The 18848-nt window shown below is 33.5% G+C and overlaps 1 long non-coding RNA gene across 2 annotated transcripts in view; it reads right to left on the reverse strand.

The window, feature by feature from the left end:
* Positions 1-18307, reverse strand: part of LOC137640533 (uncharacterized) — a 201086-nt gene extending 182779 nt beyond the window's left edge. For both annotated transcript variants that reach the window (XR_011044390.1, XR_011044392.1), the window contains exon 1: positions 18256-18307. This is a non-coding gene — a long non-coding RNA (uncharacterized lncRNA). The remainder of the gene's footprint in view (positions 1-18255) is intronic.
* Between the last annotated feature and the right edge of the window lie 541 nt (positions 18308-18848).

An 18848-nucleotide genomic window follows, 5' to 3' on the forward strand; every position in this document is an offset into this window, starting at 1 on the left:
ATGATATACATTATTACACGCTGTATATTCCATTAACGAAAACACTTTTTTTTAAACACAACCTTGGAAAAGTACAACTGGTTGAATAGGTTATAACTGTAAAGAGTTATAGTCACGCCTTTGGCCTAAGTTGATAAGTCTACAAAGCATGACGGCAGTGTTGACACTCTCCACAAAGAAAAATACTTGTAATAATCATTACTTTTATTCATCCATACGGGTGTGGACGTGTGTTTCAGTGCTCTGTATCGAATCTGGCTTTAAACGGAATCATTGTGTATCTCGTTGTTTGTACTATGAAAAATCTCTTTGTGGGTGTTTGCTAGTGTTGATATTAGTGAAATATAGTGCTAAAAATCAGTGGATTCCTTGTATGTGAGGTCTGTAGTGAAAGGCCTGACCCAGCATTTTTGCGTTGGGGTGGGGCTACTTGAAAAGTTCATTGAAAAATGATTCAATATGTCTTTCCTTAGAAAACGAAAAGGAAGACGTAATCCCGTGAATGATCTCGGTCTATTTATGACTGAAATTGACGAGGTACTCACAGGAAGGGAGGAAAGTATAATGGCAGCAGCTTATGAAGAATGTGATGACGGAGGCAATCGTGGCATGTGTGGGCACTGTGAGTCCTATGTCGATGATGGGATGCAATGCGATCAATGCCGAAGATGGTACTATGATGAAGTAGCTTGCTCTAATTTAAAGGATGGTTCAAGTACTCTTTTAAAAAGCAGGAACATCATTTATAAATGTCCAAAATGTGTTGAGTCTGCATGTGTTGATGACATAACGAGACTAAGCATCATCATAGGAGAGATGAAGGTAAATGTACAACAACAGATGTCTGGTTTTATGGATATGATAACTGCTCAATACATGGATATGCGTCAAGAAATTGTCGAGCTGAAAGAGAAACTTATGGAATACGAAAAAGAGAATGTGACCAAGACTACATATGCAAGTAAGTTGAAATCAAGAAACACTTTGGTTATAAAATCTACGGAGGAAAATAAGAAGGCTTCAGATATCAAGCAAACTATCATGAAGAGGATAACCACGAATGTCGAACAGGTCAAAACCTCTAAACAAGGCCACTTGGTAGTTAATTTTGCGGATAAAACTGGGTTAGAAAAGGCTAAAAATGACTTAGAAGAGGTCAAGAATAACATTAAGGTAGAAGTAGATAAAAAGGATCTACTTAAACCGAAGATCAAGGTCTACAATATTGATGAAAATGAAGATGATATAATTGCCAGTATAATGGAGAAGAATGAATGGTTGAATGATATATGTGAAAATGAAGAAGACTTTAAATTGATCAGGAAGTTTAAATCAAGACAAAGCGGTAAATTACACGTCATTATAAAGTGTAGTCCAACTATCAGGAAAGTCTTCCGTAAAAGAGATGATAGAGTATATACCACGCTTGGAGGATGCTGTAAAATCTATGATTCCTACAATGTATTTCAGTGTTATAAATGCCAAGAATTTGGTCATACTGCTGAAAATTGTAGCAAGACTCAGGTATGTGCCAAGTGTAGCCAGGATCATCGAACCACGGATTGTAATGTAAATACGTTAAAGTGTCATAACTGCACAATGAGGAATTACAATGATACGAATCATAAGACATATTACGATAACTGTAAAGTATACAAGGAGCAGCTTACCAGGATAAAAAATAGAACCGATCATGGAGTCTAGCCGATTGGTTAAGTGTGGTCTGATAAATATTCAATCGGTGGGGAATAAAACCTTAGAGATTAGAAATCTTATAAACGAAATGGAATTAGATTTATGCTTATTAACGGAAACTTGGTTGCAGGGAAATATTAGTGATAACTCAAAGATTCAGGAGATGACGCCGTGTACTCATGATTTCTATCACGTACCAAGAAAGGACAAAACTGGAGGAGGAGTGGGTGTCTTTGTGTCGGAAACTTTCTCTAGGGTTTCTATCATGATTGAAATAGTATTTGAAACGTTTGAATATATCTGTTTAAAACTGACAAGAAACAATAAGGTATTGAATATAATATCATTATATAGACCACCAGCGAGCAATATGACTAAATTCATTGAAGAATTTAGTATTCTTGTGGGTGTGGTGGACGATATTAAAAATACATTAATTGGTGGAGACTTCAACTGTTGGGTAGATGATGAAAATGATAATAAGGCTAAAGAACTCAAGGAAGTATTTGAGATGTTTAATTTAATAAACAGTGTTTTGGTATCAACGTCAGTAGGTGGTCATACACTCGACTTGGTCATATGTGGAAAAGACTCAGACCTAATAAAAAATCTTGAAGTGGAACCAGACTTTGAGATCTCAAAAACACAAACTCATCACCTTTAATGTTAATATAAATTGCACCAGAGTATTGAAAAAATGGATCACATATAGGGAACGGGAAAATTTTGATGCTGAGAATTTTATTGAAGCTAGTGTAGCGCAAATGTCTTGTGTGAACACACAATGTGAACACATGGTAGACATAGAATGTGTTGGGTGCTATACCAAGAAATACAACGACAATTTTGGAAAAATGTACGATACCATGTGTCCCATAAAGAACAAACAAATAGTGGTACGCGAAAATGTTAGATGGTATAATAGTGAACTATTAAAGGCAAAAAGACACAGACGTAAGATGGAAAGGTAGATGGAAAAGAGCCAAATCCTTACAAGCCAGAAATCTATATAATAAGGCCAGAAATGACTATAACATCCTGTTAGAAAAAACAAAAAGAAAATTCTACAACGGCGAATGTAAAAAAACTAATAACATGAAGGACTTTCATAAAAACCTTGATAATTTGATGGGATTAAAGAAAAAATATGTCTTGCCTGACAATGTTTGTGCAGAGAGTTTTGCTATATTCTTTAGTGAAAAAATTGATAAAATCTATAGAGGCTTCCCCCAAAATCACTTGGAGGGACAGTCAGCTATGCCAGTGAAGGAGGGAAAGAAGTTAATAAAATTTAGGGAGATAAATATGTGCGACTTGTTAAAGGTTATGAGAGAGATGAAGAATACATATTGTGGAAACGACCCTTTCCCAAACAGTTCAATAAGTGAAGCTCCAAACAAACAAGTCGTATATAATATTTACCTGAACATAATTAACCAAAGTATATCGCAATCCTGTTTTCCTAGCTGTGAAAAAACTGCGTTGATCAAACCAATTTACAAAGGGAAAGGTGATGTAAACGAGCTAAATTCATATAGGCCCATTTCAAATTTATCCTACATGTCAAAGCTTATTGAAAAAGTCATAAGTGAGCAATTATGGGCGCATATTGACGAGTTAGAGGTATTCCCGGAAAATCAATCGGCCTACAGAGCTAATCATTCTACAGAAACTACTTTGTGCTCAATAATGAATGATATGATAGGTCTTCTTGATGAGGGAAAGTGTGGAATTTTAATTATGTTAGATCTTAGTGCTGCTTTTGACACTGTTGTGCACGAATACTTACTTGACGACTTGAAGTCTATTGGAGTGACTCAGGAAGCACTGAAATTTTTGCGAAGTTACTTAGTGAACAGGAAGACTATTGTAGAAGTTTCTGGAAACCGATCCAATGAGAGAATACTTATGAAGGGTGTACCACAGGGTAGCGTCCTGGGCCCTATCTTGTTTAACATATATACTATCGAGCTATCACACATCTTGAAAAAACAAAAAGTGGGTTTTAAACTATATGCAGATGATACTCAGTTTTACCTCTCAATTTCAACAACACAAGATACAGGGAAGAAAATTGATGAGATAATGACTGAAATAAAAACATGGATGCAGAGGAAAAAGCTCAAATTAAATGATGATAAAACAGAATGTATGTTTTTCGGCACAAGGGTGGCTTTGAAGAATTACCAGTTAATTCAAAGTATAAAAATTGGTGATGCTGATGTTGGGATTGTGCCTGTTGTGAAAAATTTGGGTGTACTGATAGACTGTAATTTGTCAATGAAGGACCAAATTGTGAACACAGTGAAAGTGTGTAACTATCACCTGAGAAACATAGCATTTATTAGAAAATATTTAACAGAGGGCAGTACAAAAATTTTAGTGGTGAGTCATGTAATATCAAGGCTTGATTATTGCAATTCTCTGTACTACAAATTGCCTAATACACTACTAAGGAAGCTTCAAAAATGTGCAAAACCGGGCGGCTAGACTGATAAAAGGCATTAAATTTCGGGAGAGAATAACTCCTGCACTGATCGATCTACATTGGTTACCTGTTAAGGCTAGGATTGAATTTAAAATTTGCTTGTTGACTCACAAAGCACTTACAGGTGATAAGCCTAAATATCTTCGTGATTGCTTGATCCCCTACCCTGAAGCTACCAGCGCCACTGTAAGAGTTAGACATGCAGATGACCCACAGACTATTCGAAATTAGTGTGAATCATGCAATAGGAGGAAGAACGTTCAGTTATGCTGCACCGAGACTCTTTAACGACCTTCCACTCGATGTCAAGAATAGCACAAATGTGGCTGCCTTCAAGAAAAACCTGAAGACTTATCTTTTTAGAAAGTGTTATAATAGTGACCTGAAAACTACTAAGCCTGAATACAAATGCTAGCGAAATAACTGATAACGATACAGAGCAAAATATTAACTGGAAAGGAATTATTTTTTCATACACCAAGGCCCGCCTGAACAGACCTTTAGTGTTTGATGGAGGGCGAGAAATAAACCTCTAAAAGTAAGTAAAAGTAAGTAAGTAATTGTAAATGAACTCCAACAAAACGCAATAAACCATTAGGCCTACCTTTATAATTAATGTAGGCTTCTTCACTAAGCAAGGCTTCATAATTTATCACTGAGAACGTTAAGAACCAGCAAATCTGCAGGAAACAAATTTTGTCCTTGTCGAAAAAAAACAAAGCAAGGATTCGTCCCCCCCCACCCCACTCAACCCACTTCTGGAAAGTGTTAAGTCATACCTAACGAGGTTGTTACGCTTGTCTGTCCATCGGTGGAATAGGAAGCAAAAAAACAAATAAACTGATATGGAAGTTTGATACAAAATAAATACAATGTGACAGGCAACATTTTCCAAGCAAAATATTATTATTATTATTATTATTATTATTATTATTATTATTATTATTATTATTATTATTAGAAGCTAAGCTACAACCCTATATGGAAAAGCAAGATGCTATAAGCCCATGGGCTCCAACAAGGAAAAATAGCCCAGTGAGGAAAGAAAATAAGAAATTAGTTATATGCTATGAGAAATAATGAACAGCCAAAACAAAATATTTTAAAAACAGTAACGACATTAAGACATATTTCATATATAAACTATAAAAGACTTATGTCAGCCTGTTCAACATAAAAACAGCACATTTCACTCTATATCCCTCCCCATGCAACATAACTACCAATATACACATTTTTTGGTCTAAAATGACCGATATCACACACCCCTAGAGAAATCCTTCTGAAGGGTTGCATGCAACAATTTGTGAGTAACGTCATGTTGGCAGATATCATAGGCATTTCCATTCCAAATTTCAGACCAAACCATTAAATACCAGAACATAGGAGCAAAAAAAAAAAAAAAAAAAAAAAAAAAAAAAAAAAAAAAAAAAAAAAAAAAAAAAAGACGAATTTGTCAAAATAGCCGAAAAATCAATAAATTTAATAATTTTGAGGTGATACATAAGAAAAAAAAAAAAAAACGTAGTTACGTCCAAGGTACCCTCATATGAAATCTCAGGTCATTTGGTGTGAATATGAGGGCGCAGGAGCCGAAAATGAAAATATCTGGTCTAAAAAATGTACAAAAATGGAAAAAATTAACCATTCAGAAAAAACTTATGCCGCAAATGTTGATGACTTCCTATTGGTTTATAGTACCAGGGCAGAGGTCACCAAAATAATTGTCAGAAAAATTGACCCCCCCCCAAAAAAAAAATCAATGAAAGTATTTTAAAGATATATATATATAAAAATATTATAACGCACCTGGGTATTTTCCAACTCAGTTTTTGTGCCAAATTTCAAGATATTTGTCCCAGAAATGATCGAAGTGAATCTATTTGAAGATTTAACTTTTTTTTTTTTTTTATTTTACCCAAAAAAAATTACAAACTGTTTTCACTTATACTATTTTACCTACATTTCCAGTTTTTCTTTTTAGTGAATTTCACATATCAGTGGTTCCAATACACATCCGGATGTGAGAGAGAGAGAGAGAGAGGAGAGAGAGAGAGAGAGAGAGAGAGAGAGAGAGAGAGAGAGAGAGACCGTCTAGTAGCTATGGACGTACGTACACAAGTCTATGGATTGCGTCTATGTAAAAATGGGATTATATAAACAACGAAAAGTGAGAGTTCTTCTGATCACTTTGGTCGAAATAGTTCCCTGGTTTATGCTCGAGAATAGTTAAACAATGAGGTTGCAATTATAAAAAAAAAAAATGTAATTTTGCCCATCTAGCTACTTTAATTGATGTCAGTGTTAGGTTGCAATTTACTAAAAATATTGCAAAGTTGTCAACAATGTTGCAGAAACGCCGACATCAAACCAACCCCTGAGTGATAGGCAGTAGCCTACTTGGGTGGAGGAGATTCACCGTTGAAACTCGAAATTTCTTGACAGGATATTCGTTATGTAACTTAAATAAAATAATAGATTAAGGACTGGATGCTTCTCTTAGAGAGAGGAGAGAGAGAGATGAGGAGAGAGAGAGAGAAGGAGAAGAGAGAGAGGAGAGAGAGAGAGAGAGAGAGGATCTTTTGAACATCAAAGTGTTATGGCCAAGCTTAAGACACACACCAAATACAAATAGATGTATACATATGTACATACATAAACATTTACATACATACAATATGTAAGAGAGAGAGAGAGAGAGAGAGAGAGAGAGAGAGAGAGAGAGAGAGAGAGAGAGAGAGAGAGAGAGAGAGAAGAGTGGTGTGGCTGATACGGCCAAGAGCTTTCAAACAGGGTTGTAGAGACAGAGAAGGAATCTTGAACCAGTTCACTTATTTAACCAAAAAATTCAGAGCTCCCTATGATTTCTGAAATTCCTGAAGGCTGCCGTTGAGACCAAAGAAAGATATACAAAGCAAATATTGTTTATGAATTGTGTGTGCGTGTGTATTCATACACAATGCCACAGTAACCCCACCTATCACCTAAAATTCCACAAATTCCTTATACACTTTCACAAATTAAAAGAATAAGCACAATTTATAGAAGTTTTTCTTACTATTTTCCTATTTCCTTTCCTCACTGGGCTATTTTTCCCTGTTGGAACCCTTGGGCTTATAGCATCTTGCTTTTCCAGCTAGGGTTGTAACTTAGCTGGTAGTATTAATAATAATAATAATAATATAATAATGATAATGATAATAATAATAATAATGATAATAATAATAACCACAACATCTTAAAAGGGGAAAATCTATCAATTTATCTTCATTTATAAAAGAAATGTGTAATGAAACCTATTAATTTTTTTAATAGAACATAGACCAGACTTTACTAAGATAAGGCCTTCTAAATTCTCTCCTGACGGCCAATAGAGAATTTAGTATTTTTGGGCAAACACAGGTTCTGGCAATTAAATTTATTTAATCAACGGTGATTAAAATCAATTATATTTTTCCTTATGAAACCCAAAACCACATTAATAATACAAAAAGCCACTTGGAAAGTCTCTTACAAAAAACATTCACAAATTAGGACCTTTACAGGAGCTAAAAACCAATTTTACAAATACCAATATGAAATTCCTTTCGACAATATAAGACCTTCTAAGGAAATGACTGGGTATTTCAAAAATCTAACATTTAAATTGATGAAACATCCACCAGAAAATAAATAAATAAACCCATTAAAGTCCATTAAGGGACTCCTTACCCTTTCACTTAATTTCTCACAGCACTAGGTAAAAGACAAGTCCTTTTCTGACCGTGTCTATGGTAGACTGAATCATCTTCTAGAGCTGTCAAAAACATCCCTAGACATGCACTAAATATCCTAGATCAGAGGTATTTCCCCCTGGGTATTCTTTAACATTTTTGCATTGTTTAAGATGATAATACAAATTATATTCTGTTGTCTTTTATATAATTATAATATAATGTATATTTACTCTTAATCCTTGTGTTTATGAAACCACTAACAAAATATAGATTTTCTCAAACAAGAGCGCTTTTTTTTTTTTTTTTTTTTTTGGTGTTTTCTTATTTCCTTTCCTCAGTGGACAATTTTCCCCCTGTTGGAGCCCTTGGGCTTATAGCCTCTTGCTTTTCTAACCAGAGTTACTAATAATATGTGCTCTGAAAGATATATTTATGCAATTGTAATCGTATTGAGATTCATACACAAGTAATACTTAACAAAATGCAAATATCCCAATTGTGTGCTTCTAACAGCTAAAACTTCCCCATTTGGGGACAAATTCCTAAAATTGGTCGACAAAGGTCAAGATTTGCTTCAACCAATCAGGGACCTCCACTACACACTTCGTTCCCATAGTTCTCTCCATTGTTTTTTTTTTTTTTTTTTTTTAGTTTTAAATAATTTTAGCTAATATCATCTTCCTAAAATCAGAGATATACACTCGGTCGAACTATCCCTATGTTGCCTCTCTTTCTCTTCTTATATTGAAGTTTTTCACAGTTAATATATCAAAGATTAATTCTGTTATTATTGTTCTTAAACTTCTCTCGTAGTTTATTTCCTTATTTCCTTTCCTCACTGGGCTATTTTACCTGTTGGAGCCCTTGAGGGGCTTATAGCATCCTGTTTTTCCCGCTAGGGTTGTAGCTTAGATGATAATAATAAATAATAATAATAATAATAATAATAATAATAATAAATAATAATAATAATAATAATAATAATAATAATAATAATAATAATAATTTGGGACTTTTTGTTGAAACCCATTGTATGATCTAGTAAAAACACTATTATTATTATTGTTATTATTATTATTATTATTATTATTATTATTATTCTACAGCCCTAGTTGGAAAAGCAGGAAGCTATAACCCTAGTGGCTCCAACAGGGAAAATAGCCAGTGAGGAAAGAAAACAAGGAAAAATAGAATATTTTAAGAACAGCAACATTAAAATAAATATCTCCTATATAAACTATAAAAAACTTTAACAAAACAAGAGGAAGGGAAATAAGATAGAATAGTGTGTCCGAGTGTACCCTCAAGCAAGAGAACTCTAACCCTAATAAGAAGAATGAACTATATTTATACATATACACACACACACACACACATATATATATATATATATATATATATATATATATATATATATATATATATATATATATATATATATATATATATATATACATGTGTATATATATATATATATATATATATATATATATATATATATATATATATATATATATATATATATATATATATATATACTGTATATATATTTGCTACACCATCAATTTTAAGGAAAAAAATTCCCTTGTTTGACTTGACTGGGAGTGACCTCTACTGCTTGGATGGTCCACTAACACCAACACTAATACATTCGCACTTGTTCCGTGTGTGTTAAGTGTTACTACGTCACTATTACGTCACTATTACATCACTATTGCGTTATTATGACGTCACTATTACATAAAAAAAAGTTCGATGGTTAAATTGTAAGTGAAAAATCAATGAAACATAATAATCTCGAAATTACGAATTTCTATATAAACTATAAGGTTCGTTTTCAATGTCATATTCAAGTGGGGATTATAATAATAATAATAATAATAATAATAATAATAATAATAATAATAATAATAATAATAATAATAATAATAATAATCCCTGTAGATCAAGTGAACATAAGGTCACCTATATTCATGTATTTTGTGTAAGACCTTTGATAAGCGCAAAACTAATATCAATTGGTAAGAGAGAAACCCGAAGTCCTCACCAAGGCAACAGAGATATGCAAACTTCTTTATTACTGGAAAATCCATGATTAAAATGGTGGAGTAAAGATTTTTTACTATCATCATTAAGGAGCAGAGTTTGAATTTCCCAGAAAAATCCTTTTTTTCAAATGTTTGTCCTTGTAGCTAAGAAGAAGAATATAAAGTTTCAAATTCTCTCTCTCTCTCTCTCTCTCTCTCTCTCTCTCTCTCTCTCTCTCTCTCTCTCTCTCTCTCTCAGAGTTACGTACAGTCTGTGTAGCTGAAGAACAATACTCTGTTGTGATATAATCGTAGATATTTATAAAACAACTCCAAATTAGTCATCACAGCGTGACCACATCCTCACCTGATGGGGTCATACTTTCTCTCTCCTTCCTAACACTCAGATTTCAACATGAAAGTCGCTATAACCTACGACGAGATTAAACACCTAAATGGCCTTCGAAAATAAGACCTTATTTTCTACGTGATACGAGTATGTGCACTTGACAATAAACACCCATTATACTCTTTGATACCCTAAATACCTGAGATTGTATAAGACAAACAGATGTTTTAAGACGAAAACATTAATGATGAAACTGGTGTTAATGTTTAGAAAATGACTTGGGTTTCAACTTACCTCCAACTTTAATAGTTCAAAATCCATTCCTGTTTTAAGCTCTACTTTCGCCTCAAGCTCAACGTTAGATGTTTTTTTCCAGTTATTCTATTTCCTCCAGTTGAAAGTCATGCAATTTAAAAGTATTTATCGCCCTTGTAGTTTGCATGGAAACCGCTATACACACCTGGAAAAGAAAATTGAACTATTTAAAATATGAAATTGTAAACTGAATGTACTTTAAACAGCTATCGGCATATGAAAATGTTAAATTACAATTTTAAAATCTGTAAAAAAGGGAAAAACTAAATGTATATCTCACAAAATAAACATTATTGTTATAATAGTTTATCTCTACACTACACGACTTCCAAAATTCTTCCCAAGAAATTAACGAATTGCCTAACTATAAGCTAATTGCTCAAGTATATTACGGGCTATTATTATTATTATTATTATTATTTATTATTATTATTATTATTATTATTATTATTATTCATTATCATTAATTGCTAAGCTACAACCCTATTTGGTAAAGCAGGATGCTATAAGCCCAGGGGCCCCAACAGGGAAAATAGCCCAGTGAGGAAAGGAAACAAGGAAAAATAAAATATCTTAAGAACAGTAACAATATTAAAATAAACATAACCTATATAAACTATAAAAACTTTAACAAAACAATAGAAAGAGAAATTAGATAGAATAGTGTACCCGAGTGTACCCTCAAGCAAGAGAATTCTACCCCAAGACAGTGAAAGACCATGGTACAGAGGATATGGCACTACCCAAGACTAGAGAACAATGGTTTAATTTTGGAGTGTCCTTCTCCTAGAAGAGCTGCTTACTATAGCTATCTCTCCAAAGCAAGCATTAATGTTATGATAGTTTTATATCTACACTACAACACATCTCAATCTTTCCCAGTCATTTACGAATTGCCTAACTATAATCTAATTGCTCAAGTATATTACAGAAACTATGAACTCCGTAAGCTCTCCTTCATAATAAAAACGTTAGATTGTCATTTCTTTGCTTTGGAAAAGGGAAAACTCCTTTTTAGACATTTTAGTTTACTTTGGGAACCATCTCAGTTTTAGTATTTTCTACTTAGCTTATAAAACTGTTTAGTAACCTGGTAAACAATTACAGTTTTTGAAGCTTTAATAGCAAACACTGATTGCGAATTAAATTATGTTAACTTGATAAGAAAAAACGTCACAGTTTACAATCCAGAAAAAAAGACAACAGCAAGAAAGTATAACCAAAAGAAAATGCACAAAAACAATTTTAAACAAACCACTTCAACCGTTGAGTAAATTCTGAATTGGCAAAAAGTTAGAGAGAATTTCATTAAAGTTTCTCTCTCTCTCTCTCTCTCTCTCTCTCTCTCTCTCTCTCTCTCTCTCTCTCTCTCTCTCTCTCTCTCAATAAGCATTGACTGGTAATTGACTTCATATTAGCAGTAGTTCTACTGTACAAAGTTACAAATTTCAGGGAAATTCGAATGGCCATTGACACGGAGTCTTCCGATTTTCAAGTCTAAAGTCTACCGTTACAAACATGATAAACTAGAGGGGCACTTAGTAAAACGCAGATCTTTCCCCAGGCAGGTAATTGACCTTGATCTTGACCTTAATGTGAATTAATTGGCGTGGATTTTCATACACTCAAATATGAACCAAATTTCTAGTCTCTGTGAGAACGATGTTCAAACTTATGGCTGATTTACGTGAATTGGACATTTCGTTTGACCTTGACCTTCGGCATGGATCTTCCAAAATTTTATAATTTCCAGCTTTTTGAATAACAGTTAATCCCTACAAGTTTCATTACTCTACTATTAGAAATTTTGATTATGTTAGATATTAGTGCTGCTTTTGACACTGTTGTGCACGAGTACTTACTTGACGACTTAAAGTCTATTGGAGTGACTGAGGAAGCACTGAAATTTTTGCGGAGTTACTTAGTGAATAGGAAGACTATTGTAGAAGTTTCTGAAAACCGATCCAGTGAGAGAATTCTTACGAAGGGTGTACCACAGGGTAGTGTCCTGGGCCCTATCTTGTTTAACATATATACTATCGAGCTATCACACATCTTGAAAAAACAAAAAGTGGGTTTTAAACTATATGCAGATGATACTCAGTTTTACCTCTCAATTTCAACAACACAAGATACAGGGAAGAAAATTGATGAGATAATGACTGAAATAAAAACATGGATGCAGAGGAAAAAGCTCAAATTAAATGATGATAAAACAGAATGTATGTTCTTTGGCACAAAGGTGGCTTTGAAGAATTACCATTTAATTCAAAGTATAAAAATTGGGGATGCTGATGTTGGGATTATGCCTGTTGTGAAAAATTTGTGTGTACTGATAGATTGTAATTTGTCAATGAGGGACCAAATTGTGAACACAGTGAAAGTGTGTAACTATCACCTGAGAAACATAGCATTTATTAGAAAATATTTAACAAAGGGCAGTACAAAAACTTTAGTGATGAGTCACGTAATATCAAGGCTTGATTATTGCAATTCTCTGTACTACAAATTGCCCAATACACTACTAAGAAAGCTTCAAAATGTGCAAAACCGGGCGGCTAGACTGATAAAAGGCATTAAACTACGGGAGAGAATAACTCCTGCATTGATCGATCTACATTGGTTAACTGTTAAGGCTAGAATTGAATTTAAGATTTGCTTGTTGACCCACAAAGCACTTAGAAGTGATAAGCCTAAATATCTTCGTGATTGCTTGGCCCCCTACCCTGAAGCTACCAGCGCCGCTGTAAGAGTTAGACATGCTGATGACCCACATAGACTGTTCGAAATTGGTGTGAATCATGCAATAGGAGGAAGACCGTTCAGTTATGCTGCACCGAGACTCTTCAACGAACTTCCACTCGATGTCAAGAATAGCAATAATGTGGCAAGTTTCAAGAAAAACCTGAAGACATATCTTTTTAGAAAGTGTTACAATAGTGACCTGAAAACTATTAAGCCTGAATACAAATGCTAGCGAAATAACTGATAAGATACAGAGCAAAATATTAACTAAAAAGAAATTATTTTTTCACACACCAAGGCCCCGCCTGAACAGACATTTAGTGTCTGACGGAGGGAGAGAAATAAACCCGTAAAAGTAAAGTAAGTAAGTAATGACTCGGTGCCGATATCTAGTAAAGTTCGAGATCTAGGTGTATTTCTTGACTGTAACCTGTCTCTAAATGCCCAAACAAATAATGTAATAAAAAGTGCCGGTTATCATCTAAGAAATATTGCGTTTATAAAAAAAGTACCTGAACGAAAATTCCGTAAAGAAACTTGTGATAAACTGTGTTATTACCAGGAATGGACTACTGCAACTCAATCTACAATTTACCAAAAGTGCAACTTAAGAAATTACAAAACATAAACAGAGGAGCAAGACTAATAAAAGGTGTCTCACCTAGAGAAAGGATCACCCCTATACTAATCGATTTACTCTGGCTGCCGATTAAAGTGAGAATTGAATTCAAAATATGTACAATAACCCACCAAGTTATCAGAACCGGTCGTCCAAAATACTTAATAGAAATGCTACATATTGCGCAGCCTACAAATCGTGTCGACACGAGAATAGTTACAGATGGCTTCAAACTATTGGAATCTAGATATATGTCTACTGTAGGCTCCAGAGCCTTTAAATATGTGGCCCCGAGACTATATAATAAGCTCCCACGAAACATTTGAATGATTGAAGACATTAAGGCTTTTCAAGAGGAAACTGAAGACTTTCTTATTTCATGAGTCTTTTGACAGTGACGATTTAACAGTATATGAACAATATGTGACTTGAAAATATAAATACTCTGAATAAACAAGTAAAAACGACAGTGGAGGTCCCTGTAGAGAGTGGGGTTCCCCTGCTGTATGGGGACTGGAAAAGCAGTCATCAAAGTAAGGTAAATGTACTGGAATCGAAGTACACAACCATTAACATCAATTCTAACAAGATGCAATCACAGTGCATACTTTTTCTCTAAATTAAATCCTTGATTATGGGGTCAGATATTGCTCTCCCCCTTTTGCCAATGTATAAAAAAAAAACTTGATTTTATGCTGAATAAGAACCTATGGACCCAAAAGACGACAATAAACTATGTTTCAATGGCAGAGGCAAGGGGCAGCGAGAATGCCCTGGAAATTGACCATATATACATATCCTCAGTGCCAAAAGCTCCCTCTCCATCAAACTAGGGTAAGGTAGGGTCAGACAATGCTTGTTTGTGGCTTAACAGTTAGACCTACACGCTCCCCCAACTACCCATCCTTTGCTTACAAGGATGGTAAGTTTGCCATGAAATAAGATATGTATTTTTGAATTCGGCAGTTAACATTTAAAAATGAAGCTTAATACTATTGTATGGTATTACAGCCTATATTTTGTAGTTGTGGAACCAATGATATACGAACAATTTTGTTTCATATCATATTGTTTTGATATGAACATTTATAAAAAACAGTTTCAGTGCACATTGCCAAATTGTTACGCCACGTTAATATAACCTTTAACACCACTACCTCGTCCAGGATTAAAAGTCTGTCATTAACCTTGTATGTTTACTCGACAAAAACACTGGCTCTTTACAATCACCCTCAGATCCATAGTTTTTTTTCTTTTTATTACTGAAAATCAACTAAAAAGTCATTCACTTAGAAAATACCTTTACGTCAGTTTACAAACCTTTTTTTATAAAAAGGTTTGTTAAAGGTTGATTTTCAATAAACAGGAAAAATACATCATCATCACACACGACCACAAAATTAGTATAATCCTTCCATTGAATATGAAAGTTAAATTAGTTAAACTATAGACATAGTAAGAAATGAGTTACAGTCACACCTTCAAAACCAAGTTCTCTAATCCACATAGTATTCAGGCAGTAATGTCCTTTTCAGAAGTCCTGTGGATTAGTGGAACAGATTTGATTTTCCAAAATATTACCAGACTGGAATTTCCTTAAATTAAACTTATGAAATCAACCATTACCTTTATAATCAAACGAAGGCTTGACGATTTAATATCACTTAATAAGGCATCGTATCTTCAGATTAAAGACAGTGTCTCCCCACTCGCTGTCAACTTGTGGACCATCTTCGTAACCACGAACAAATCTGCAGGAAAAACAATTTTGTCAGACTGGTCGAAATACGAACAAGGAAAGTGTTACGTCATAACTAATGAGGTGATTATACATGTTAAGTTTAATTATTATTATTATTATTATTATTATTATCATTATTATTATTATTTAAGCTACAACCCTAGTTTGAAAAGCTGGACGCTATAAGCCCAAGGGCTCCAAAAGGGAAAATAAAGCAGAGAGGAAAGGAAATAAGGAATATGCAAACTACAAGAGAAGTAATTAACAAAATAAAATATTTTAAGAACAGTAAACATTAAAATAAATATTGCATATATAAACTACTAAATCTTCAAAAAACAAAAGGAAGAGAAGCAACATTTAGTAGTGTGCCCAAGTGTACCCCTCAAGAAAGAGAACTCTAAACACTAAGAATGTTCGCCTTACTTCCTGATAAGACTCAAGTTACTTGCAATATAATGTTTATTATGCTAAAATGACACTTGCACAGTGCAGAACTTGGCACTATTAGGATGGATTTAAAAAAAAAAAAATAAATAAAGTCATCCATAATTTCTCAAGACATTTCCTGCTTTAATTTTAACTGAATTTCCTAGAGATGTCTTGATGAATAAACAGTGTCTAAAAGCCTAAACTAGACATTTTATTCTATAGACCTTATATCCCTATTAAAATTGTGTTTAAGTACTTGTGCTGATATAAAACTTAAATCTATAAACAATTTATATCCGAGGGCTCACTCTATGGTTGCAATGAAAACCAGAATGTTTTAAAGGTTTGATTGCATGTTGCTTTTAGAGAGAGAGAGAGAGAGAGAGAGAGAGAGAGAGAGAGAGAGAGACTTATCAAAACAGAGAGAGAGATACTTATCAAAACAGAGAGAGAGAGAGAGAGAGAGAGAGAGAGAGAGAGAGAGAGAGATACTTATCAAAACAGAGAGAGAGAGAGAGAGAGATACTTATCAAAACAGAGAGAGAGAGAGAGAGAGATTTATCAAAACCGAAGAGAGAGAGAGAGAGAGAGAGAGAGAGATTTATCAAAACCGAAAGAGAGAGAGAGAGAGATTTATCAAAACCGAAAGAGAGAGGAGAGAGAGAGAGAGAGAGAGAGAGAGAGAGAGAGATTTATCAAAACCGAAAGAGAGAGAGAGAGAGAGAGAGAGAGAGAGAGAGAGAGATACTTATCAAAACAGAGAGAGAGAGAGTACAGTAGACATCAAGGAAAGAATCTTGAACTAATTTATTTATTTAACAAAAAACACAGAACTGAGGACAATAAGGAGATATTTAAAACAAATAACTGTATAATTGTCAAGGTTTGTGTGCACTCGCCTACAAATGAATGACTGTGTTCACAGAGTACACTGAATGGTTATTGGGACAAAGGATTTATTTTGTGCATTGGTCAAATAATGAATACTATTGTTAAATATATACGCTGTGTATGATGAGCTGTTCACTGACTGTTTATATGATTTTATATGTTAACTTATGAAATATACTTATGCCCTCAATAACTATCGTACACCTATTATTATTATTATTATTATTATTATTATTATTATTATTATTATTATTAGCGAAGCTACAACCCTAGTTGGAAAAGCAAGATGCTATAAGCCGAAGGGCTCCAATAAGGAAAAATAGCCCAGTGAGGAAAGGAAATAAGGAAATAAATAAATAACAAATTACCAATAAATCCTTCTAAAAAACAGTAACAACGTCAAAACAGATGTCATATATAAACTACAAAAAGACTCACGTCAGGCCTGTTCAACATAAAAACATTTGCTGCAACTTTGAAATTTTGAAGTTCTACTGATTCAACCACCCTAAGATTAGGAAGATCATTCCACAACCTATCACCTAAAATTCCCGGATCCTTCCTAGAATTTTGCAAGTTATGTAGCTGTTGTATATTTCCTGGCCCCTGCGGCCAAGCCCAGGCTCTTGCAATCATGCAACCCTTGGGATTTGCAAGATAAAAATATGCATAAATTATACAAATCTTGAGACATCACCACCACCACCACCAACAGCTTGAAAATTTTAAAAATGTAATAAAAATTCTTATCATGTGTCTAGTTTCAGAAGGAACATTATTTAAAATTCCCTATAAATTTGTCTCCAATTTCAAAAGGAAATATCTGATTATAAACCATTAATTACATTTTGAATGAATTTGAGCAAACTTTACGAAGATAATTCTAAATCCATCGCTGGCGTTAACAGAAAATTTAGGCCTATGGATAAGTACTCGACAGGGGTAATATTAAAATTTATTCCTTCATTAACAATTGCTGTCAAATCGATTATTATGTTTCTACATGGAACTCAAAACAACACAAAATCACTTGGAAAATCTCGTATAAAAACCATTAAAAGATTCGAAACTTGCCACGCCCTAAAACCGGTATATTGGCAAAGGCCAAAATAAAATTTCTTTCACCAATTTAAGACCTTCGTAAGAAAATATCTGGTTATTCCAAATATCTAGTGTTTCAATTGATTAATTATCCGCGAGAAAATAAAGAAAATAAACCTGAAAAGTTACTTCTTACCTTTTCCCTTAATTTTTCACAACACTATTTAAAAGACAAGACCTTCTCTGACCGTGTCTGTGGCGGACTGAATTTTCTATAGCTGTCAGAAACATCCCTAGACAGGCCCTAAAATATCCCTAGGACAGAAGTATTTTCTTCTAGTACTTTGTAATACTTTGCTTTCTTTATAATGCAATACATATACTTATGCTTCTTTTATAATTGTAATATATTCTATATTTACTTTTAATAATGGTATTTATGAAACCACTAACACTAAGATCTAGATTTCTATTAAGATGACGAGCTTACTTCTGTTTTGATTTTAATATTTGCTCTGAAATATATATATATATATATATATATATATATATATATATATATAGTATATATATATATATGTACTGTGTATATATATATATATATATATACATTAATGTAATCATAATCATAATGGGTGTCATATACTAAATTTTCACATTACTGAATTTAGGCTACGTAAAGAAACTAAATATCTCACGTTGAATATTTACCTATGTAGCAAAAAAATATCTCTAAATTATAAGGACCATTGTTGATTTTGATATGCTAAAATTAAATTTCAGTAACAA

This window comes from Palaemon carinicauda, chromosome 5 (assembly GCF_036898095.1).
Source record: "Palaemon carinicauda isolate YSFRI2023 chromosome 5, ASM3689809v2, whole genome shotgun sequence".
Lineage (NCBI taxonomy): Eukaryota > Metazoa > Arthropoda > Malacostraca > Decapoda > Palaemonidae > Palaemon > Palaemon carinicauda.